The following is a 24,582-nucleotide window of genomic DNA, read 5'->3' as shown; positions in this document are numbered from 1 at the left end:
GCAAATGGAGCCCATCAATGCTTGCAGACTATTGCTGGACAGTGACAAGAAATGCTCCATTTAATGAATACAAGAGACAAGCCAAGAAGCGCCGAGTAGACACTGAATAGGACTAAACTATGTACATAATAGTTTTTTGCCTTTTGTTTCATAATACATTTATTTATATAACCCTTTTGCTGATTTTTAAAGTGTTACATAAACAGGACAGGTGAAATATTATCATGTAAAGCAACCATAAACACATGAAAAGACCTAGGTTTACAATTTATGATTAAAACTCTACTCTCTACACAATATACATAAAATGTAAAAACTTAAATATCTTAGAAACAGTAGCCAATCAGTTGTTTTAATTGTCATATTTGAATTCAGCACATCAAAATACATAATAAATAGCACATTTTGTCTCTGAAGCAGACGACTTCTCAAAAATTGTAGACCAGTGTAATCAGCCCTGTGTCACAGATTTATCTAATTTAAATGAAATGTACCCTTATATGTAAAATGTACACAAGGTTTGTTGGTGTTGCTTTTTTTTAATCAGGTCTTTATCATTGCATATCTATATGAATATTTATCTTAACAATAGGCATTTTAATTTGCACTGTGATCAATAGAATACATTAGAACATGCTAATAAAACACAATACTGCATGCTTATAAAGCTTCTATTAAAGCTAAGGGATAGGTTTCACTATGGAGCTGTAATATATCCTCTCTGCACAGGATTCTTACTAACCAAAACCCAGTGCAGTCAATGGAAGTCCTTCCATAGACTTCTGTGGGGTACGCATCAAGTGTTAAGACAGTAAATATATTTATTACTCTTAAAAGTTACCTGCAAAGGAAATAATAGATTTATGATGTATACAGATCCCCTGAAAGGCGTTTTCTAAGTTAAAAAAAAATAGTGAGGGGCAATGGGTTCTTCTGTTTGTTTGTTTATTTATTTATCTTACACATATTGGGAATGTCATGTCTGGTTTTCCCTAATGTTGCTAGAGAACTTATTGGAGGTTTCAGACATGTGGGCTAAGAGCTCTTTCAGATCTTCATTGAAGGGTAAGGGTCTTGAAATCTCTAAAAAAGACACTGTTTTCACATGGGTTTGTAGGGTGCTAATGCTAGCAAAAAATAACTAACAATCACGCATTTTAAGCAGTCCAAACACAAATCCCGTCCCATCTGAATCAGATTTTATTTCTTTGGAATATGTGATATAGTAATCCTACCAGTTCCCTAGCAGTTCATAGAGTCTTCCAGGGCACACAAGAAATTTTACTGAGTTCCACCAAGTTTTGGGGCAGGTTTTAACTAACCTCAAAGTGAAGCTTTGGTCCAGCTCATCAGGATCAAAACAAAAACAATAATCACAGCAAAGCAAAACAATCACATTTTACAGAATGCTTATCCTAAACAGCAAAACACATCCAAAACCATAAATAAGTGTTTGCTACTATCTGCTAGTTCTAGAACAAAAAATGAGTTAAATACCGTATGTATGCAATCTCTCTTTCAGAGATCACAGTCAGATGGTTAAGTATAGCGTAGTGTTCTACAATAATCCTTATAATACCTATTACCCACACATCTATTAACTCATAAAAAAGCACACACATTATTATTAATATTTCAGGCATTTATAATGCAGCTAACCCTTTTGTGTTGAAGCTCACTTTACATAGATTAAGAAAGTACCAAACAACTTTGCATGAGTGGGGAGAACATATGCTCCATGACTATGTGCAGCCGCTGGCTCAACTTCCTTTAGAGGACCAGAGAGAGTTGATAGCATCCAATAGACTTAATGTCAAGGGATTCAGTATCAGAGCATTCCAGAACCTGCTATTAGCTAGTAGCCTGAATGAAGTGATGTTCTTGCCTCCTGCCCTAAATATGGCTAGGTTCAGGCATGGATGTATTTCCAGCAAGGCTGATCTCCAGAGGTGAAAGACTGCCACTAAGAATGTCCTACCCCAGACAACCATGAATACTGTCCTTGTGGCAGACTGATGAAACATTCCTTCCTAGCCCAACAGATGCAGCAGGGCGCAGACAGAGAGAAGGTTTCTGAAATAAAAAAAATGGTGTCAGACCATGGCTGACTTGTGGAACATGCAAGAGGCATTCCATCACCTTCAGGGCCAACTCAGAAGCCAGCCACAACCTCAGTACAGGGACTGCTCAAGGTTAGCATCACAGAGGGAGCCTGCAGGGAAGGACAAGACCAAAGCTGGGCTGGTGCTGGAGGAATACACAGTGTACCTCCCAAAGGATGGAGGACCTATCCCACAAGCTAGTGCATCCCTAAATCCCCAGAAGGTGGCGGTCAGAATTCCTACTTGGGCCCCCATTTCAGCATAAACCTACCTCTCACACACAAACACCATAGAACAGACAATAAGGCATGTAGGACAGTATTTTATAGTTATTGCCCACAGAAGCAACCTCATTTTACTCTCTCAAGGTATGAAGTACTCTGTTTATCACAAATACAGTGGCCTCTCACAGTCTGAAATGTAGCTGTCTTTTCACCCCTTCCAGGAGATATTTTGCTGGGTAAACACACAGTTAGTTTCAGCTCCAGCATTCTCTGTCATTCTTTAATTGGAGCAAAGCAGTGTCTTCTCCTTAATAATGCCTGAGTGCAAACACAATATATGAACCTGGCACCAGCAAGTTCAAGCTTATCCATTGTATTATACTATGTAATTGTTTTGAAATTGTATTATAAATTTGGAGAGAAGTACAAGAGGGATATCTGAGGGGGAAAAAAACTTGTAAAGACATTCTTGTGAGTAACCTCACTATTTCAAGCATAATTAGGTCTTGAGGCAGCACAGAGCCAAAGAAATCATGCATCCATTAAGCTAAAACAAATACATTCACACACAATTTAGTGAATTCAGTTTGCTCTGGAATACTTAAAATTCCCAATTTTTAATCCTAGCCTTGTTTTCAAATTATTCCATTCTTGCTTCAAGAACTTAATCCTTCACTGCAGCTGTAAACATCTCCATGTGGCCTGTACATACATTTTCAAGACCAGCAACAGTGCTTTTACAGAGCATAAAATTTTCAGATACTAACCGCAATTATCTCTCTTAAGTAGTTAATAAAGTTGTAAGTAGGGACACACGAACCAATACAGAAAGAGCAAGACAAACCCTGGAACATGGCCCAAAGCTCAAACTCAAAACAAACCTCTTTTGAGCTTCTGAAAAATTTGTGAGAGTGACCCTTACCTCCACCTCTCACTAAAGAAAACGGAGGAGATTTCAAATGGTCTCCACATCTCCTTATTTCCACCAGCAACAAAAACACACATGCTGTTTATTTGGAGACAGATATTGGGAGAAAATATTCTGCTACATCTTTGCAGCTGACAGGGAGTCCTTGGGCAGCTTCTTCTGGTCCTCTAAGAACACCCTATAAGCCTGCTGCCTTTTCCTTAATTTAATGGATGATTGGTCCATTGCTCCTCAAATTCACATGGTAGTGAGCCAGTGGCCAGTCATTCTTCATGGCAGTGATCTACCAGGCAATCGTCAGGAGGACATGTAAATGCTTTGTACAATGTTGATGCTTACCAGTGAGCTGGTCCTTCAATATTTAAAGCATTCAGCCATGAAACACCACAGCATACTGTGGGCCAGTCTCAAATTTCCTTTCTTGTGTTGGAAAATCCTACTATTAAATATCTAACCCTAAAACTCCTGTCTTCTACATTTTCCAGTTTTAAAAATTATTTTCAACAACATCCATCAATATCCCACTCCCATTATGAAATGTCTTGAAAAACCTGTTCCAGCCCTCTTGCTCCTTTAAAAAGCCTATATTATGCAAATATATATGTATATATGGATCCACTCATTAGGAGGTGCTCATTCTGGCTGCATTTTCTTTAAACACACTTTTTTTTCCATGAATGGATGCTGTTGAATGGCAACATTTCAAGAACAATTTATCCTGGGAATACATTTACCAATGTACTCAGAATAACTTGAATAAGATATCTGACAGATATTCTGTCTGATAGAATATCAGAGAGGCTGGTTGTCTTACATATTTGTAATAGTTAAAACACTGATACTACAGAAGAGAGGGCCTTCCTTAACCTCGTCATTAGCAGCCGGCTGGAATGTCTGCAGCTCTTTGAAGAGTGGTTTATTTAAAATTTTGCTCACTGGGATAGAAACACACATTTTGCTTATCTGAGGAAATAATAATAAAATGCATCCCCAACAATCTGTCTGATTTGGCAGATTTTGGGTGCTTGCAAGTAGGTATGGCAATAAAGATGTGCACTGAAGGCAAAGTGCAACCCATTGCAGAAGGCACACACAAGGCCTTGTGTGACATAGTGCACTCACTGCCTGACAGCTGTAGTGGTGGCCTCCACCCCAGCTCCAAATAGGTGGAACAGAGAGGGAAGTACTGGGGACAGGCTGGGGGAGAGATCACTATTTCAGTTGATAGAGTGACTCTGCAGCCCTAAGGAACTATGTGGCAGCCCTAGGTCTGGGGGTGGATTATCCTCTTCAACCCTTCCTCCCGACCCTGCTTACTCCTCTGCATAACATTCCTTAGGGAGACGAGCCATTAAGCAGAACCCAGATGAATCAATCACAGAATCAAATAAGTTAAGAGTAAATTACACCAACTAATCCAGATTCCTGCCAATGTAAGATTATTCTGGTTTTAAATGTCCCAACAAAGGATTTCCTTTTGAGTGACTATGATCAAGGCTTCCCTCTTACTGGCCCCTAAGCATTGTCTACACTAGGTTTTGTTCTGGAAAATTCTCCACTGTTGCTATTACAGGTGCAGGTCCACTGGTGATGGCAGTGTTTAGACAAGGTGACACTGGTCATCAGCATATTTTCTGCTACTTGTGGAAAGTTTAGACAACATAGTGCTTAACATGGCAGCAGCTGTCTGGAATCATTTCTACTCTAGAAATCCCACTCTTGCTATCACCAATGGTCTTGTATCTGTGTTAGCAGTAGTGGAACTTTTCTCATAAAACAAGCCTCGTGCAGACACATTCCAGGACTCTACTTTTGACTGTTTTATGTTGCAGAGTAATGATCCTATCCAGGACTAAGAGATTTGTCCTGAGGATGAGACAAACCCAGACCAACCAACAGATAGTATGTATAAAATTAAAGAGGAGTTTGGGTCTTTTGGTTTATCAATTGTGGATGTGTATTCTTGAATGTTTTGTCTTCAGTACCATCACCCAAGTTAAGAAAATAAGATCATTTCCCTCTTTTTATCACAATATTTCCCTGTAGGAAGTGTTATCAATATTATGTCTGTTAGCTACAGCCTGTTAGTTATAGCCATGCCTGTTAGCCTTGAATATTTAGAAAGTTAAAACCAATGCCAATATGTTATTACTACAAAGAGGCTCTGCAAGAGTAGAGAACTACCTGTGCAAAGCAGCTTGCAAAATCAGGGCCTTTTATATATCTATAATTACTATATTTTGTTCTTCCATATTCACACTTCCTTATGCTTTCTAGGCACCATGTTGTGAATGAGGTACTTGATCAGAAAGCAAATCTAGGGTCTGATCTATAGCCCATTGAAGTCACTGGAAGGATGCCAATTCAGCTGTGTGGACTTGATGTCAAATGTTTTGAAACTAGTTTTCTCTCTTCTGGAAAATATTCTGGTTTGGCAAGAATTTTTGAACAGAACTTCAGTTCCTTAACATGCTTAATTGACAATAGAAGGGAGACAAAGCATTTAAAGGTTATTGTAATTACATCTACTTACATTTTCTTTCCATTAGCAACATTTTGTTAGCTTTCCAAATTATGCAGTGTTGCTTTGACCTATTTTTTTAGATGCCTGAAAGGATAATAAAGGATCTGAAAGGCAGTAATTTTGGACTTAAAGTTCGAACTTTGAATGCTTGTATTTTTAGTACATAATCTAAAAGATGCTCTTAGAAGGAAAAAGTAGATCTAGGTCAGAAAAGTAAGAGAATTGTTTGGGAAAGGCAACAGCTCTTTATGGGTTTTGGGGTTTTGTTTTCCATTCATCTTTTATTTTTCCAAGTACAGTATTCCTTTTTAAATTAATAAGTATGCAATATCACTTACAGACCAAGAAAAGCTATTATTAGCACAAGCATCAGTAGGGTTTCATAGTCTGTTCAGATCTTGTGAATATTTCAAATGTAACAATGAAAATACGTGTACAGCAAAGGCACCAAACTAACATAAAATGATATAATGACTTGTTCAGAGGTGGATTCTAATTTGCTTCTTGGAGATTCCCAATCCAAAGTCTATCTCGCTATACGTTAGTCTCTTAAGAAATATTTGGGATTCAGAAATCACAAGACATGCTAAAGTTCTTGGAAACTATGCGTCAGCGTTAGTGGCTGATGGCTTCTCTAAATGGAAGAAAGGGCCACAATGATATCTGACCAACATGAAGCATCTGTTCTAAAGAATGCGGCTTAAGATTTTCAAAGTAATGCACACAGCTGTATTAAGAGAACAGAGAAAGCAGAGAATAGAACAGTGGAGTAACAAATACTCCCATTTGATCAATTCTGCATGAATGATTTGCTCTGATAACACATCCTGATTGAAAATGTTCTTGAGTTAATTGGCCTTAAAAAATAATCACTGATATAAAGATTTACTAGCTGATAATCACAACTCTCAAGCTTGTCCTTATGAGATTTAGCGTTTCAAACAGGGAGAATGTGAGTTTCAAAGAATGTGAATGAGAGGACAATTCTCTGAATTCAAGAGCATCTTGAATGAGAGCTCTTATGTTTGCTTCTTAGCATGAAGAAGTTTATTTCACAAGGTGTTATGTAAATGAACATATCTTCTTTCTTGAATTTATTTTGCATTGTAGGGCCGGATTTACTCCATCAAAGCCCAATGGAAAACTAATATTGGCTTCTGTAGGGCCAGGAGAGGGTCCTACTTGTAACACATGACATGGCTTGTAGGTACCACCTATAGTTAAGGTTGTCTGACACTTCCCTGCATAATATCCTGTTTTCAGTTGCTTAAAACCCAGAGGTCAAAGATGTAGTTTTTAGTATCTTCATGAAATAATGCCCAAATTTGGCTAAGTTATGAGCCTTTGAAAAATTGCAGTTCATACATGCTCAGTAGAGATTTGTTAGAGTTTATCAGCTAAATTCTCAGAAAAGTCCATCTGTGCTGAGCAGGTTTATCCTCTCATAGCCATCAGTGCTACCCAGACTGTGCATGTGCCATCCCCACAGAGCAACTGAGCATGCTCCATGCCACAGCTTTATGGGCTGAGCAGGACTTTCTCTGCTGTGAACTTCTATGGAACCGGGCATGGGAACTGAAAGCAGGGAGATTGTATTTCCTTGGTTCTCAGTGCTTCCCCTGCTGGTGCCCAGGCATTAAGGAGAAGGAAGCAGATGACTCAAATGCAGAGGGTACATGAACCAGATCAGGGGGTATGGCAAAGGTGTGAAAAGATTGGACTAGGAGTCAGAGGGATGGGGAGGAGGGAAAGCACTGATGAGGAGCCTGGGAATGGGCAGACTGGGACAAGGAGCATAGCGGGAGACAGGAACTCAAATTGGAAGTCTAGGGGTGCAGAATGGCACTGGGTTGAGGATCCCTTAGGGTGGAAAATTGGACTGGCTGGGCAAGGAGACTGGGGTTGAGATGAGAAACTGGGGAGGGATAGAGCCAGGACTGGGACAGGGCAAACTGGAGGGGACAGGGATAGAAGGGTATGTGACCATTTGAGCACACTCCCCTCCAGAACCTGGACTGGAACCCAAGATTCCTGAGCCTCAATATTTCTCTGCTGTCCAAAGATATCTATGAAACACACTGGCAGAGTGTGTGTCTCATCCCTTTCCAGTCCCTAATCTGCATATAAGATGACTGCTTTCATTTGCTCTATTAATTTCACTGGCAGAAGTCTGCACTTTGGATCTAAAGGCTCTGATCTGGCTGATGACCCATTGACACATGGGTGTCAATATGATTTCACAGGATGAAATATCTGTTTTTTATGACTGTATTTAAAAAACAACTAGGAAAATCCACACACAAAAAAACTATCTTAAGAGAACACTAAGGTTGCAAAGTCTAGCACCCAAAAGTAAAAAAACCACCATTATTTAGCTTGCTTGTGCAACCAGAATCTGCCCTCTCTCCATTTGTATGCATTCTGATGCACTCCTTAATTACACACAATTTTTTCCACAGGTCCTCTGCCTCATTCAGTGCACAAGGATGGATCATGCTCTGGGGATGAATCAAGACTGGGTAGTGAAGGAGGCTGTCTGTAGGATCCATCTCATTTGTTGCAGAAGTTGGAAGGTATGTAGTGAGAGTGGCAGGAGACTGCAGGAAGAGAAAGGGGGGGGGGGGCTCCTAGTTATGACAGTTGAATGCTGTCCTGGAGAACTGGATTTTATTCCTGCCTCTGCCACAGAGTTCCTATGTGATGCTGAATAAGTCAATTCAACCAGACTTTTCAACGGTGGTCATTAATTGTGTGGCCAACTTGAGATCAAGTCTGACTTGCAGAAGCTACGTATTCTCAACTGCAACTGAAGTAAATGAGAGCTGTGTTTTGAAGATATAAAATGTTATATAATGCTAAGTACTCTGAAAAATCAGGCCCAGGGCATCTCAAGGCATTCAAAATGAGTGGAGACTTTTGTCCTTCATTGCTCTATGCTCATCTGTAAAATGGAGATAATGCTACCCCTTCATCTCACAGGGGTGTTGTGAAAATAATTTTATAAATTTTTGAAGCACTTGGATACTATAGGAGCGCAATAGGAAAGCCCATGAGGAAATTAATAGTTATTCAGAGCAGGGTTTAAATGGTGTACAGTATATAAAGCATAGGGCCCACACATTGAACAATATGGATAAATCAAAATACAGATAGGACACATTCAGCATGCACTGCTCATCCTGTGTACTGAATGAGACTAGGGTCCAGTGGCAAAAATACATTATTTTAAAGTAATTTTTGTGTGTAGTATTTAATTACACAGATAGTTTATTAGTTTCTCAGATTAATGTATAGAATCCAAGCAGGCAGTGTTAAAGTGTGCTATTAAAAGTGCACGTCCTTCAAGCATATAATTCTTCTGACTCATCAAAATCCCAGTGGGCCAAATCATGCCCACCTGACACACTAGTTTTGCTCTGTGTGCAAAAAATGCACAGATGGATTACAGCAAGCAATGGGAAACCGTTGACTTTAATCGGAGCAGAGTTAGGATGGCATTGAGCACGTCTGAAAGCCCAACCTACAGTGAATTTCAATCGACAGTTTCTTCCAAGTCATGATGTCCTGAGACCTGCAGTACCATGCCCAGGACTCAGGACATTTGTGGTATGTCAATATAAATGCCTCATTACTCCAAGTTACTTCCCAGACCTTGTCCCTCATTCATTCCCCGGTGGCTGAGACAACTCAAAAATCACCCTCACAGACCCCAAAAGCCTTCCAGTAGAGTTTAAGAGACACAGAGTGGAAGTCTGTGTAAATTGGTACTGACAGAGATTGTATTAACTTACATAAGAAAATCCCTGTGGGTTTGTTAGGAGATGATGCTGTGGAAATTGGCTTGCTCTCTCTCCTTTCACACCCAGCCATGACAGTGAAACTGCTGAGCCCCATAGGCTCATCATACATTGACATCATACACAGGGTCATAGGGATGGAGGATGTTGCTGTGTTAGCTCAGCCCCTTTTCCTCTGACAAAATTCTGGCTAAAGAAGCAGGTTTTCCACTCCTTTCATCTGCTCTGTGAGGGAAAAAATGGAAGGGATAATCAGTGCCCTAAGTAGAAACAGATGCAGGAGAAATTTCCTTAGCATTGTTTTTCAAGCATCCACATGAAATATTCTCAGGTTAAAAGACTACATAAATTGTTTGTGGAAATTAAATTCAACATATGGTGGGCAGAAATTACAAGGACAGGCTGGGGCTGGAGGAATCGTGAGAACACATGTACAAGTATATAATATGTTTAGTCTCATCCAGATAAATCTCCTTTTACAAAGACACCTCACTTTTCCCCTAGGAAATGTGTCATCTATATTGACCAATACCAATGAGAACGGCAAATATGAACTGTTCTTATCCAGAACGTTAGAGTCAGCAGCAGATGTAGGTAAATTCCTACAGAATGCATGTCCAGAGCGAAAGATATTTTTAAAAAATGGCAGAAATCTACTATCTATTCTTGCCTTATCTGCAACAGCTGAGCAATCTTTCGGTGCCACAAGGAGATTGAAAACTTGGCTCATATCTAGCATGGACAAGCTTGCCTTAATCACATTGCTCTTTTACATGTGCACAAGGACATCAACATTGACAGTACTACAGTGAAGCAACCATTTGCTGAAAACAACTGTCAACGTTGTCAAGTTTTTGGAACCTTTAATAATGTGATTTGTGTGGCAAAGCTGGTATCGTTCTGTTTATCAGCTGTAGTAACAAATTTCCATAAAGGGGGAAATATGCAGAAATGTGCTGGAGCTGCATTTTATGTTACCTGCTTCTTCCTCACATACAAAAGAAAAATGAATGAATTACAAAAAATACATACATTAATGAATTACAGCAGTGTGGGTTTCAAACACTCAGCTGGAGTCATTTCAAGAGTTCTAGCAGATTTGTTACAAAAAATAGAAGTCCAAAGATTTTCCCTTTCCCTGAAAACCCATGATTTTTAGAAAATTCTTTACCTTTTCCTTTTACATTAACCCTGCCATGGTACCTGTGAGGAAATAATGATTCAGAAAACCTTTCAGAATTCAACCTCCGTGTAGTGGTAATTAGAAGGTTGGATTTCCAAATGCCAACACTAAGGGCTCAGTTCTGCTATCTGATATCCTAGCAAATCAGCTACAGCACTTGTACAGTAAGCACACGTCTTCCAAATACATGGGGATGTGTATCAGAGGGTACGACTGAATCCTTCCTATGTATTAGTAGCTCACACCTAACCTACAGCTCCCCCTGCAAGTCCTGAGCCCCACACAGTTCTGCCAATGCACCTCAAATCCGATCTCTTAGCTCCTCCTACTATTCAAATTGTAGGATCTCTCTCACAGGTCTGCCAATGCCCCTCAGTCCTGAAATACAATACTCCCAGCAATTCCCCTTCTCACCCTTTCCTGGGTACTTAGATTAAAAACAAATAAACAAACAAGCAAAAAACCCTTTTGTCATATTCCCACTGCTATTTGGGCTGTTTATTGATTCGATATACATGAAGTATAGACATTTTCTTTTTGTTTTGTCTGTCTGCCTATCTATCCTACTTTCTTATACCATGCCCATCAACGCTGTATCTGGTCACATAATATCTCATCGCACCCCCCTTCATCCTTGGCTTTCAAAACAAATTTCTTCCTCTTCCTTACTCCTCCATTCTTTCAGTGGTGATCTGTAAATGAACTTGTGATGCTGAAGCAAAATGTTAAGCCACCTCTCTCTAAGGGTATCCCATCTCACACACTGGATGCATTAGCAAGAGATCTTTGAATTTGCTCCAGCCATTCACTTCAATCTGTAAATTAATACTGCAGACCCTTTAGGAGTCACTGGACACGTAACTTCTGTACTGTTCCGGCGGAATACTAATAAGTTACGATCAGTGCACTAAAGAGATATTTAAGAAGGAACTTTCTCTATATCATTTTAATCACAAATTCTAAAGATTCCTTCTACATATCAGCTGCAGCCCTGCTATCTCAGCTATTCTGATTGATTTTTCTAACACATATTTGCAATGTCTGTGAGATATCTCAGTACATGATGTACAATTATTGGTATTTATCTTGAGCTAAAGAGAGAGAAAGAACTATGTGTATTACACACATCTGGTTCAGAGAGTTTCATAACTCCCAAGAGAATCTTGCACTCACTGTCAAACTGAATGGTGTCTTTCAGTTAATTTGTTTAGTGGCCAGGGGCTACAAATAATTCTCTTGTCCATAGCCAAGGTTACTCAGCTGTATAATAAGGACTAAAGCTTTTGCTTCTACATAGAGTCAGGATACATGGACATAATTTTGCTACAGATAATAGGAAAAGTATACTTTATAGAAGCTTGAATAGGCATTCGCTCTCAGCTTACAATACAATGAATTTCTAATTGTTTCTAAAGTTTAGGAAGGATAAAATGGTTAATCTTTGTGATGACAAAAGGAAGCAGAAAATAAAGTGACACACTTGAATGAACTGTGAGGAAATAAAGTGCACAACATGTGATAATGCCATGACTCTGTGTTATTGCGCATTTCTGGGCTGAAAAGATATGGCTTGATGGGTAATTTGTCATGCTGTGCAATAGAGAACAACAGTAAAGAGACTTCAGACAGAAGAAAATTACACAAATAGTAGGGTGGAAAGGTATAATTGAAGATGGCAAAAGATTGAAAGAAAGACATTTAAAATTACTGTACTGACCTACTAAATGCACTTGGGCGTGGAATCCTGGCCTCAGAAGAAGTGGCATTAAACGACTGCAGGCTGTGACACTACTACAGGATAATGCCAATCTTATGGAGCTTGTAGAGGAGAAAAATACAATACACGTTGTAACTGAACAAAATCAGACCTGGTTTTTTGCATGCATACATATGTGTAGGAGCTGAAGCTCTTGATGAATTTTCAGTAAGTGAAAGTTTACTCAGGGCTAGACTCTGATACTTTTACTCATACTGTGCCCCATGAACTCCAGTGGAATAAAGTATAATCCAGCATGAGGGCATGAGAATCTGGTTTAGAAACTGTAAATCAGTTGATTTCTTTTTAATTTTTCTCTACTGTCCCAAATATTTTTTTATCTCTAAAACTCAGTAATGGTATTTAGTAATGATATGGAACCAAAATCTTACCTCCTTTTTTGTACATTACATAGGGCCCCATCTCCTCCTATTTGGGTTTCACCTGCATTATAAGTGTGGGAAACTGTAGCTTCCTCTTCATTTTTTTGCTGGAGAAATGGAATGCACCCTCCTGCCAGGGAAGAGGCAGACATTCTAAACCTAATGATATCACAAAATCCATATTGATCTCTTGGGCCTATAGCAGCAAGGCTGCCAAACAGAAACCCCCTTCCCATGCACTTCTAATTTCTTAGACTGTTGGCTCCCTCTGCATAGCTCCTTATCAGCTAGCTGTGACTGCCCTCAGACTTTCCCTTTAGGATGGGGTGGGGTTTCATGACATAGTGGGGGAACCTGCAGTGAATTGCTTGAGTTTCTCCTTCAGGGTTGTGGGGATGGAAGAATCCAGTGAGGTGAAGCCATCTCTCAGCCCTGCCCATTACATGGATCCAGATCCCCACAGACCACCTCCACTCCTGAGGGGCTTCCCAGCTCTTTCCCCTACCGTGCCTCCCACTGCCAGATCTCTCTTCTGGTCTCCCAACCCATGCTGATGGAAGCAGAAGGGAGACCTTAAGACAATCATTTAATCTTGCTATGCTTCAGTTTATCATCTTTGAGGATAATAATATCCATGAGGATAAGGATGATAGCACCTACCCTATGTTACAAGGGTGCTGTGGGATAAATGCATTAATAACTGAGCCCCACATAAATATTACAGTGATGACGGCCACTATATAAGTAGCTAAACAGATGTTCAACGTGTACTGAAATGAATGTAAATGCTTTTTATCGTTTGCTATTTTTTTTAGCCTATTCATTGATATATTGCTGAATAACACATAAAAGAAATCCACTGTCTGCACACTGATGGAGGAGATAGGTTTCCCTTTCAATTTAAAGAGGTTTTAATTAGATCTAGGCAGCTTTTCACTATCACTGTCAACAAAGATTACTGTGCACTCCCCCCCTCAGATCCATTTGGCGGTTGTTCCCAAAATGAGCTTTCACAGGTTGTTGCTGCGGGTACAGTACATTGGAACAATCAAGAAACCACTTCTGGCTAGCAGAAGAGTGGTTTTAAAGTTTGCCAGTTTCCTAAAGCAACCCACCCTGCATGGAGCCTAAACTAAAGAAAGCCAAAGCAGCTGCAATATGAGGCACTGTTCTATTGCAGAGATATGCTAAACTATTTTGCTACTGTACAAACATTTAAACCATAAAAATAAATGATCTAAACTGTGAAGCTGTAGCTACCCTATTGTCAAGTTAAATAAATATTGAAGAATAGCAGAGATCCAAACAGTAATTGCTGTATCATGACCTATGCTTTCCAAAAGGCCACTTCCAGTGCATTTAAGCACTAACTGAAGAAAGTATGTTAATAAAACAAGTTTCTGTGTTTATCAACCAATTTGGCAATGGCCAGGGACCTGTGGCAACAGAATTTGCTAAGGAATCCACCCAGAATTGTGCTGCAGGATCTCAGCCTTATGGTTGCAAAGAAAACAACTGAATGTAAACTCATGAGGTGATGTGTGCCTGAGTTTGCAGGCAAACTAAAAAAAAAATAGCTCTTGTAGGTGTGAACTGCCCCACTGATTTCACCTGTTGAATTATCTCTGGAACATAATAATGATAATGTAAATGGTCAATGCTGTCAACTATTTCACAGCTGCTTATTTTTGGAGAAACATCCAGTTTATCCTGCCTCAGCTGCCTATGATACATTCCCAGGTATTAAAAGCCCCAGCTTTCCTTTACCTCGCTGCCAAAACCTCTATCTTTTCCTCCAAGTTTCAATACCAAAGTCTGCAGCATAATCAACAATGAAAATGTATGGGTAGTGTAAAATCAGTGGAATGCAATATTAAAATAAGCAGCACGGGGATACTGTACTGCTCATATTATTTGTTTTCCGTAATTAATTTAGTAAAAACCTCCATTTTTAATTTGCCTGAAGCTGTTGCAGAACTTCCAGCCTACTGCAACAAAAAACTGGGAATGCTGCAGCATAATTTAGGTCAAGCTAGCCATAGAGTACACAGGGCCTTGAAGAGACCAGCCACAGATAACATTTTTTATTCAAGTCCCTGGGCAAAATTATTCCACATTATAGTGTGCTTATATGATCTTATCTATTTCAAAAACAGTGATCTTGATTGAAGTTTGAAAGACTATTGTATAGGTGTATGAAGGTAACAGAGTATAAGATCCAGTTCCTCAGCTGGTGTAAATTGGTGTCACTCCATTGTGGAGTAATGTCAATTTACAGTTGCTAAGGCTCTGAGAGTAGAGGAAAACTAGGAAAATTTACAGGGAATCATATAATATATTTCCTACACGTAACCTCACACACAAATAGAGCTGAGGAAGTGATGGGTGTCTTCTGTAGCCCTGAGAATTGATCCTCTTCCATCAGCCACAGTAGTCACTATTGACTAATTGGCAGGCAGTCATAACCACAGCACTTCTCCCCCCTGCAGCAAATTACTACCCCACTCCACCCACTGAGCAATCAGAGAAGGAATTGTGCCTCACCAGGATTTCTCTCAGGTGCATACAGGTACACTCTAGCCCTAATTTATATAACCATATCTTTAGAAATAAGCCATAAATTGAAGTGATGCATTATTATCAAATGAAAGAGTTTGGCCTTCAACATTTTTTCCTCAATGTTTAAGTGTGAAAAATCTGCTACACATTAGAGAAGATTGTTTCATGTGCAAGGGTGGGAGGAAGCTGAGCTGAAGTTAACCCTTTGGTCACTGAGTACCAAGTATCATGCCAATCACAGTTGGTACCCTGTAATATGAATAGGGAGTGAATATGGAGTTTACTCAGACATGGTGAACAACTGTGACTGAAGGCCTTTGGAGACTTAGTCTATTTGGACTGAGGAGACATCTCTAAGGGTATGTCTACACTACGAGAGTAGTTCAATTGTACTTAAATCGAATATGTGGAATCGATATTACAAAGTCGAACGTGTGTATCCACACTAAGGACAGTAATTCGACTTTGTGAGTCCACACTAACAGGGCAAGCATCGACACTGGAAGCGGTGCACTGTGGGCAGCTATCTCACAGTTCCCGCAGTCCCCGCTGACCATTGGAATTCTGGGTCGAGCCCCCAATGCCTGCTGGGGAAAAAAAGTGTGTCGAGGGTGGTTTTGGGTAACTGTCGTCATCCAACCGTCACTCCCGCCCTCCCTCCGTGAAAGCGTCGGCGGGCAATCAGTTCGCGCACTTTTCTGGTGACTGACAGTGCGGACGCCACAGCACTGCGAGCATGGAGCCTGCTGCGACCATCGCTGCAGTTATGGCCGTTGTCAACACCTCCCACCTTATCATCCATCTTTTTCAGAGGCAGATGCTGAGAAATCGGGCAAGGAAGCTATGGCAGTGCGGTGAGGACATGAAGTCTGAGAGTGGCATAGACCTCTCACAAAGCACGGGACCCCGCGCCTTGAACATCATGGTGGCAATGGGTCATGTTGATGCTGTGGAATGGCGATTCTGGGCCCGGGAAACAAGCACGGACTGGTGGGACCACATAGTGCTGCAGGTCTGGGATGAATCACAGTGGCTGCGAAACTTTCGTATGCGGAAGGGAACTTTCCTGGAACTTTGTGAGTTGCTGTCCCTTGCCCTGAAGCGCAAGGACACCCGGATGCAAGCAGCCCTGACTGTCCAGAAGCAAGTGGCCATAGCCCTCTGGAAGCTTGCAACGCCAGACAGCTACTGGTCAGTCGCGAATCACTTTGGCATCGGCAAATCTACCATGGGGGTTGCTGTGATTCAAGTAGCCAACGCAATCATTGAGCTACTGCTGTCAAAGGTAGTGACCCTTGGAAATGTCCAGGTCATCATAGATGGCATCGCCGCGATGGGATTCCCAAACTGCAGTGGGGCTATCGATGGAACTCACATTCCTATCCTGGGACCGGACCACCAGGCCAGCCAGTACATTAACCGAAAGAGCTACTTTTCAATGGTGCTGCAAGCACTGGTGGACCATAGGGGACGTTTTACAAACATCAACATAGGATGGCCGGGCAAGGTTCATGACGCTTGTGTTTTCAGGAACTCTGGTCTGTTTAGACGGCTGCAGGAAGATATTTACTTCCCGGACCAGAAAATAACTCTTGGGGATGTGGAGATGCCTATAGTGATCCTCGGGGACCCAGCCTACCCGCTAATGGCCTGGCTCATGAAGCCCTATACAGGCTCCCTGGACACTGAAAAAGAACTCTTCAACTACCATCTGAGCAAGTGCAGAATGGTGGTGGAGTGTGCTTTTGGACGTCTCAAGGGAAGATGGAGAAGCTTACTGACTTGCTCTGATCTCAGCAAAACCAATATCCCCATTGTTATTGCAGCTTGCTGTGTGCTCCACAATCTCTGTGAGAGCAAGGGGGAGACCTTTATGGCGGGTGGGAGGTTGAGGCGAATAGCCTGGCTGCTGATTACACCCAGCCAGACAGCCATGAGATTAGAAGAGCCCAGCGGGACGCGCTGTGCATCCGGGAGGCTTTGAAAGCTAGGTTCCTCAGTGAGCAGGGTAACCTGTGACTATTAAGTTTGTTTAAAGAGAAGCTGAACCTGCCCCCATTTCTTTACCCACTTACTGTTGACTATCCTCTCCAGCTACATACCCCATTCACCCCGTCCCCCCCACTTCCAACACACGTTTAAAAAAAAATAAATGGAACTTTGTTAATGAACACCGTTTTCTTTATTACGGATTTCGCGGCAAAGTGTTGAAACTGGGACGCAGACTGTGGTGGGGAACGGGCGTAGTGATGGAAAGAACGCTTCTAAACTCGAGGAATGACAGGCTCCTGCTCCTAGAGAGGTCCGCAGTGGTGGACTGGTTGTTTCAACGGAGCCTGCCACCTCTCCTTTCGGGACTCTGTGTGTGGGGGCTATGTGACTTTGTGGCGGGGGAGGACGGTTACAGATCCCCTGCTGCGTGGCTCTGTGATCCAGGATAAGGACCACAGCATAAGATCTCTATCCGCCCTCCCCCGCCACAAAGTCATATGCCCCCCCAACACAGAACATGAAAACCACCTCCCAGACTGACCAGGGTGCTTAGTGACTGCAATGTGTGTGTGACCTTCTGCTGAACCTGCCCCCGTGTCTGTACCCTGGTAAAGGTGACTGTCCTCTCCAATTACCAACCCCTTTCCCCCACTTCAAACACACTCTCCCCTAAAAGAACATGAAGGAAACAGTAATTAACAGAAACGTATCTTTTATTAGCAACTACACAGTTAGGGGATGAAACTGGGACGGGGGCTTGGGTGAGGCGGGAAGGAAAGGACTTATCAAATTTTTGGGAATGAGAGCCTTCTGGTACTTGAGCAGTCTGCAGGGGTGGAGTGACAGTTTTCACGGCCCCTGCCACCTCTCCTTCTTGGGACTTTGGGTGAGGGGGGTATGGGAGTTTGTGGCGGGGGAGGGCGGTTAGAGATAGACTGCAGCAGAGCTCTGTCCTCCTGCCTCCGGTCCTGCAGAACATCCACAAGGCGCCGGAGCATGTCTGTTTGCTCCCTCATTAGTCCAAGCAGTGTTTGAGTCGCCTGCTGGTCTTCCTGCCACCACCTCTCCTCCCGTTTGCTGTGTGCTCGCTGGTATTGCGACATGTTCTCCCTCCACAGGGTCTGCTGGGCCGCATCGGCTCGGGAGCAGCCCATAAGTTCTGAGAACATGTCGTCCTGTGTCCTTTTCTTTCTCCGCCTAATCTGCGCCAGCCTCTGCGAGGGGGATGCCAGGGTAGATCGGGAGACAGTCGCAGCTGTGGGATGGGAAAAAGGGAGTGAATTCCTCACAAAGATAATTTTTTGTGAACAATGAACATAGTCTTTCTCTGTGAACAAGACCATGCACAGCACCTATCACATGCACACTCAGGACAAGGTCGAATTTTCGGCCTTCGCATTCAGTGCCTGGGGTCTTGCAGTGGAGATCAGACAAGCGGGGCAGGACAGCGGAATTCGGGTAGAAGGCTGACATGGTAAGCCGTAGACTTTTGGCTGCTTAAAACTTAAATTGGAGCAGTGCCCTCCTTTCACGTTCAAAGCAATGCTCCTATCGTTGGCCAGTTCCTGCTGCCGGCAATCCGGCAAGCATGAACTCTGCCCCTGTCCCACCCCCTCATGGCTGTCCCTGGGAAAGATCCCTGTATGCTGCCCCTCTCCTGCCTCCACCGCGTGGCGGTAAACCGCCGGTGACAGTTCTGTAAAGGAACAGGCAAGCAGTCCCAATAGTAACATTCCCCTCATTCTAAGCAGGTCACCATGAGCGACATCACTCTGCTGAGAATTTCTGAGACCGAGAAAGAACGCATGCTGCGTGAAAGCATCCCGGCTGTATCCTCTCTCTGTCATGGCTTTTGAGATCTTCTCACAGATCTTTGCATTCCGTCTTTTTGATCGCAGCTCCGAAAGCACGGACTCATCGCCCCACACAGCAATCAGATCCAAGACTTCCCGATCAGTCCATGCTGGGACCGTCTTTCTATTCTGAGATTGCATGGTCACCTCTGCTGGAGAACTCTGCATCGTTGCCAGTGCTGCTGAGCTCACCACGATGTCCAAACAGGAAATGAGATTCAAACTGCCCAGACAGGAAAAGGAATTCAAATTTTCCTGGGGCTGTTCCTGTGTGGCTGGTCAGAGCATCCGAGCTCGGACTGCTGTCCAGAGCATCAACAGAGTGGTGCACTGTGGGATAGCTCCCGGAGCTATTAGCGTCGATTTCCATCCACACCTACCCTAATTCGAATTTAGCACTACTCCCCTCGTTGGGGAGGAGTACAGAAATCGAATTTAAGAGACCTCTATGTCGAACTAAATAGCTTCGTTGTGTGGATGGGTGCAGGGTTAATTCGATTTAACACTGCTAGATTCGACATAACCTCCTAGTGTAGACCAGGCCTAAGTTTATTTGTCTGTATTTGCAAAGAAGGATCACTTACTCGGGGTTTGAAATGACATAGTTCTGGCCTTTCTGACAACTAGTTTAGGAAGGACAGTGAGCAGTAGAGAGCTGAGAGTGAAGGACATACTTCCCAGATGAAAATGGAGTGTCTGTGCCCACCTGCTGTTTTCAGGTGCTGGTTTGGCAGCAGTAGTGAAAAAACCTTTGTTAGTGACCGCAGAAGAGCTGCCTCAAAAAATGTCTGTATTTTTATACCACAGTCATTACCATGGTATCTGATTGTGGACTTTGGCCCAGATCCACAAAGGGACTTAGGCGCCTAAAGCCTAGATTCAGAATCCTACAGCCCAGATTTGCTCAGCATTACAATGCCTAAAATCCCTTTGTGGATCTGGGCCTTTGTGACTCTGAAGAGTCCAGACATAAAGAATGTCTAAAGCCATCATGAAGAATAACTCTATAAGGCATATGAAGCTAGCAGGAAATGCAGTAATGCAAGCCACAGTGCTAGTTAGCCAGCCTAGCAGACACTGGATGAATAAAATCATAGAAGATGGGGGCAGAGCCTATTTATGGGGCATTGTTATGACTTTTATATGAAAAATTAGGTCTCCTTACTTAATATAGATTTAAAAGATGTGCCACAAGTGACAACTAAAGAGTGGGTAGGGTACACAAACAGGGTTACAAAATAATCTGAAGACCTCCACCAAAACATGTCAGAATAAGCAAGAAAGACAGAGAGGTGCTTACAAGACCACACTAGTGAAAAATAAATATAGCTTTATTTCTCATGTTATAAACTAGATTTTCCTATAATGAATAAAACAAACAATATTAATAATACTTTTCACAAGTACAGCATCCTTTACCTGAGGATTGCTGTGCACTTAACTAACATTACTTAATCACACCATTATACTTGTTAGTCAAGATATGAAAACTGTTCATTGGGACATTTGGAGGGGAGGGGCAAGATAGTTCTGTCATAATCAGGCAGCTCATCATACTTCTCAGTAGAACTGCTTAGAGCAGTGGTTCTCAACCAGGGGTACACGTACCACTGGGGGTATGCAGAGATCTTTCATGGGGTACATCAACTCATCTAGATTTTTGCCTAGTTTTACAACAGACTACATAAAAAGCACCAGCTAAGTCAGTACAAACTAAAATTTCATACAGACAATTACTTGTTTATACTGCTGTATATACCACTGAAATATAAGTACAATATTTATATTCCAATTGTTTTTTTTAAATAATTATATGGCAAAAATGAGAAAGTAAGTATTTTTTCAGTAATAGTATGCTGTGACACTTTTGTATTTTTGCCTGATTTTGTAAGCAATTAGTTTTTAAGTGAGGTGAAATTTCGGGGCATGCAAGACAAATCAGGCTCCTGAAAGGGGTACAGTAGTCTGGAAAAATTGAGAACCACTGCCTTAGACGGCCCCAGTGTATTCTCAAGCATTTCGGTATGCAGTCAGCCCCCAATGCATTATGAAAGGAAGGAATGTGCACTTTAGCAGGTTTCCATTAATACAGAAGATTTTTTAGAATCAGATTCCTGTCTGAATTTTGCTCACACTTTTTCATGTAACAACATTAATGCTACAATAAACACAGGCTAAATAAAAAGGAAGAAACAATACCGTCATCCAATGGACAATGCTGCGTTGGCGGAAAAAGAAGTTCTCACTTTATTATATAGTGTTCTTCCTACTGGGATGTCTGATTTTCTCTGAAAGGCTAACCAGGGCAGATCAATGTATACTTACCTCTTCAGAAGGCTAAAAGGTGTGTAGTGCCTGGGTATCATTAAAAATTTACTTGACCACAGGCATCAAATGGCCATGATTAGATGACCCTGGTAAGCACTATATCTTTCCATTTTACACATGTCATATTTAATATATATAAACTGTTGTATATACTGTTACAATCACTCCAGCTTCATGGCAGCTGATGTCTTATACATGTTTGGGAGGGAGGTATCAATTAACTACGTTATCTATAAAGCTATGCCTGCAATTACTAGTACTTCACAACTTATCATTAGTGCATCTGACAGGATTTTCCCAAAGTAACATTTATTTAGAGGTTAATCAAAATTCTTAAGGCTGTCATTTATTATAATCTGATTTTGGATAATTGTCCAAATCAGAGGCTCTTAAAGGAAACACTCTTGTCTCAATCTCAATGAATATGTGCATTAATGAAAAAAACACCACACAACCCTCAGAAAAATGGAATTACATGCTATAAATAAATGGTCATTGAACATCTCAATATTTCAAAATATACCAATTCAATCTGAGATTTTTCTGAGATGTCATTTAGGGGCACATTGTCCCTGGGGCCTGCAGGGGTGTAACGAGGTATATGGGGAACAGTAAGATGAAATACACCTTCCTACTCATAGGAAGGTCCAGGGAAAATGTGCAGGGACTGCTTCCTCATACCAGCCCCAGAGGTACATCTAGTAGGGGGAAATGGAGGCAAAGACAGTGCAGCCTGTGTGCAGTATTCATTCCTTTGCACTGGGAATCTGGAACCATGTAGAGTGGGAGTAGGCTGGCTGCTGAAGCACAATCCTTCTACCAGATCCCACTTGGAGCAGCCAGCTCAACCACACTTCCAAAACCACTACAGTAAAGGAATGCTAAGGTTGCAAAGTAAAACACTCAAATGTTAGAAAATGCCAGACTTAAGGAACCCATGCCACCTTAATTTGGCCCCCTTGTGCATATGAATTCCAATACAGTCTTTAATCACTTCCTCTTCTTAGCTGCCTGGGTGTCAATCTAGTCTCTACTGAGCATGTGCGACAGCTACTTTTCAGAGGCTTATTGCTTGGCCAAATTTGGGCAAATTTTCACAGAGACAATAAAAGGCACAATCCTGACACAAGGGTGACACTCTAACTCCTGACAAACGACAAGTCCCTGCTCCAAACCATGGAGGTGCTGGGCCTTCTCAGTGAAACAACTGTAAGAATTTTTTTTAACATGGGCAAAATATAGTTTTTTTTTCTAATCTCAACCTTGGGAATGGCTAGACCATTTTAGCTGAAGCTTTCAAAAAAAAAAAAAAATCAGCCTGATGCAGACACCCAGCATGGAAAATTTCAGCCTGAACAGTTAAAGTTAGGCATACAGGATCTTATAATGGGAAGTGTCAAGCAACCTTAAGTACAGGCTGTGCTACCAGCTCCATCTATAATTATATTTTTCAACTCAGCTATTCATATAGCATGAAAAATCATATATTAAGACAAGCAGGAGGTCCATTTACTAGTTCATTAGTAAGCACCATTAGTTCAAGTAACAGGGCAGACCCAAAACAAGTCCCCATTACTCTGAACAGGACATATTTAGAAAACTGGACCTTGCAACAATTTAGGAGAAAACAAATAAATATGGGTGACTTTTAGCAAGTACAGGAAGTAATTAACTCTGCCTGTAAATGGGACTTTTAGTGGAATCCTTTATTCCCCACTTACATGAAAATGGAGCCGCTACAATGTTTGTTCTAAATATTCCTATTTCAAATACTGAAGTAAACCTAAATAATGAATCTGTCAATACACCAAGTTATTAACTTCACAGTAAAATTCTTTAGTTTTTGAAGCATCTAAGTGTGTGTGTGTGTATATATATATATATATATATATATAATTTCTTTTTAAAATACATCCCAATTAGCAATCACTTACTTTCACATCTATGTTTTATCTCTTGGTCAGTTAGACAATTCATAAATGAAACAAACAATATAACACAGCAAAAGAACCTTGCAGATCACAGTGTTTTGAAAGAGAGGGTTAATACTAAATTATTGTAAAATGTCTTATATTCAACTTATTTTGGGGGGCTTGAATAAAATTAGTTCTCAGGCATTCCAACAGAAGTTTCCTCTTTTCTCTCCAACCACAGTATAGTGGAGATTTTCAAACTAGCCTACGGGATTTTGACACATTAATTTAAATTACTGGAAGATATGCATTCCATACACCATTTTGGAAATCTCTATCTTTAGCCCTAACAATGTTTTCATTTCTTCAACGCTGTGGTACACGGGTATTAGCCAATCCACGAAAATCTTTGTCTTTTTACCCATAAAGAGTCTAATCCTGCATGGGGGTTTGCAGAGCTAGGTCTTTTGTTTCCTCTTGAGCAGATCACTTGTGTACCACGTACTGAGACAGATCTTCAGCTGGTGTAAAATGGTGTCCCTTCATCAGGTCCGCTAGGCGGACCCACTGTAACTGAAGCTACTCTGACTGCTGTGCTGGATTGTGCAGACCCTGCTGAGCCATAAAAGTATGCATGTTGGGGCTTGCCATGTCATCTCTCCTCAAGGTCATATACTTTGCATGCTGCACATTTACAATAACTGTCCAGTATTCCCATATGTGTCTGAAGTTACTTCCATACAGTTTCTTATAATGATGGTCTAAAGTTGGGGAATGTAATGTACTTGTACAGATATATTACTGCTGCAGATTTGGCAACCTGTCCCAATTCCCTCTATAATATATAGTCAAATTCCACTCTCTGATATGTACATCCTCTTCTCCTATTTTTGGTGTCCCAGAGGGTTCTGCTCCTCCCCTTTTCTTTCTATTCTAACTCTCTCCTAGATCTTATATCCTTCCATGCATTCAACTTCCACTGCTTTTATGCCAGTGGTTTGCAAGTCTATCTTGCAAGTCTATCTCTTTACCTTTGACCA

General features: G+C 41.4%; 1 long non-coding RNA gene across 7 annotated transcripts in view; it reads right to left on the bottom strand.

The window, feature by feature from the left end:
* Positions 1-441: 441 nt before the first annotated feature.
* The window catches only part of LOC117878795, a 43,854-nt gene continuing 19,713 nt past the window's right edge, over positions 442-24,582 (bottom strand). For 4 of the 7 annotated variants that reach the window (XR_004646092.1, XR_004646089.1, XR_004646087.1 and 1 more), the window contains exons 5-8: positions 12,907-13,027; positions 12,476-12,576; positions 9,570-9,800; positions 442-2,073 (exon numbers count right to left, since the gene is read on the bottom strand). This is a non-coding gene — a long non-coding RNA (uncharacterized LOC117878795). Of the gene's footprint in view, positions 2,074-9,569; positions 9,801-12,475; positions 12,577-12,906; positions 13,028-18,651; positions 18,704-24,582 lie in introns of those variants that run through there. The other 3 variants (XR_004646088.1, XR_004646094.1, XR_004646090.1) reach the window with 3 other exon arrangements.

Source organism: Trachemys scripta, chromosome 6 (assembly GCF_013100865.1).
Source record: "Trachemys scripta elegans isolate TJP31775 chromosome 6, CAS_Tse_1.0, whole genome shotgun sequence".
NCBI classification, from domain to species: domain Eukaryota; kingdom Metazoa; phylum Chordata; order Testudines; family Emydidae; genus Trachemys; species Trachemys scripta.
Note: the sequence above shows the minus strand (reverse complement) of the source record. Positions and strands in the feature narration are given on the sequence as shown.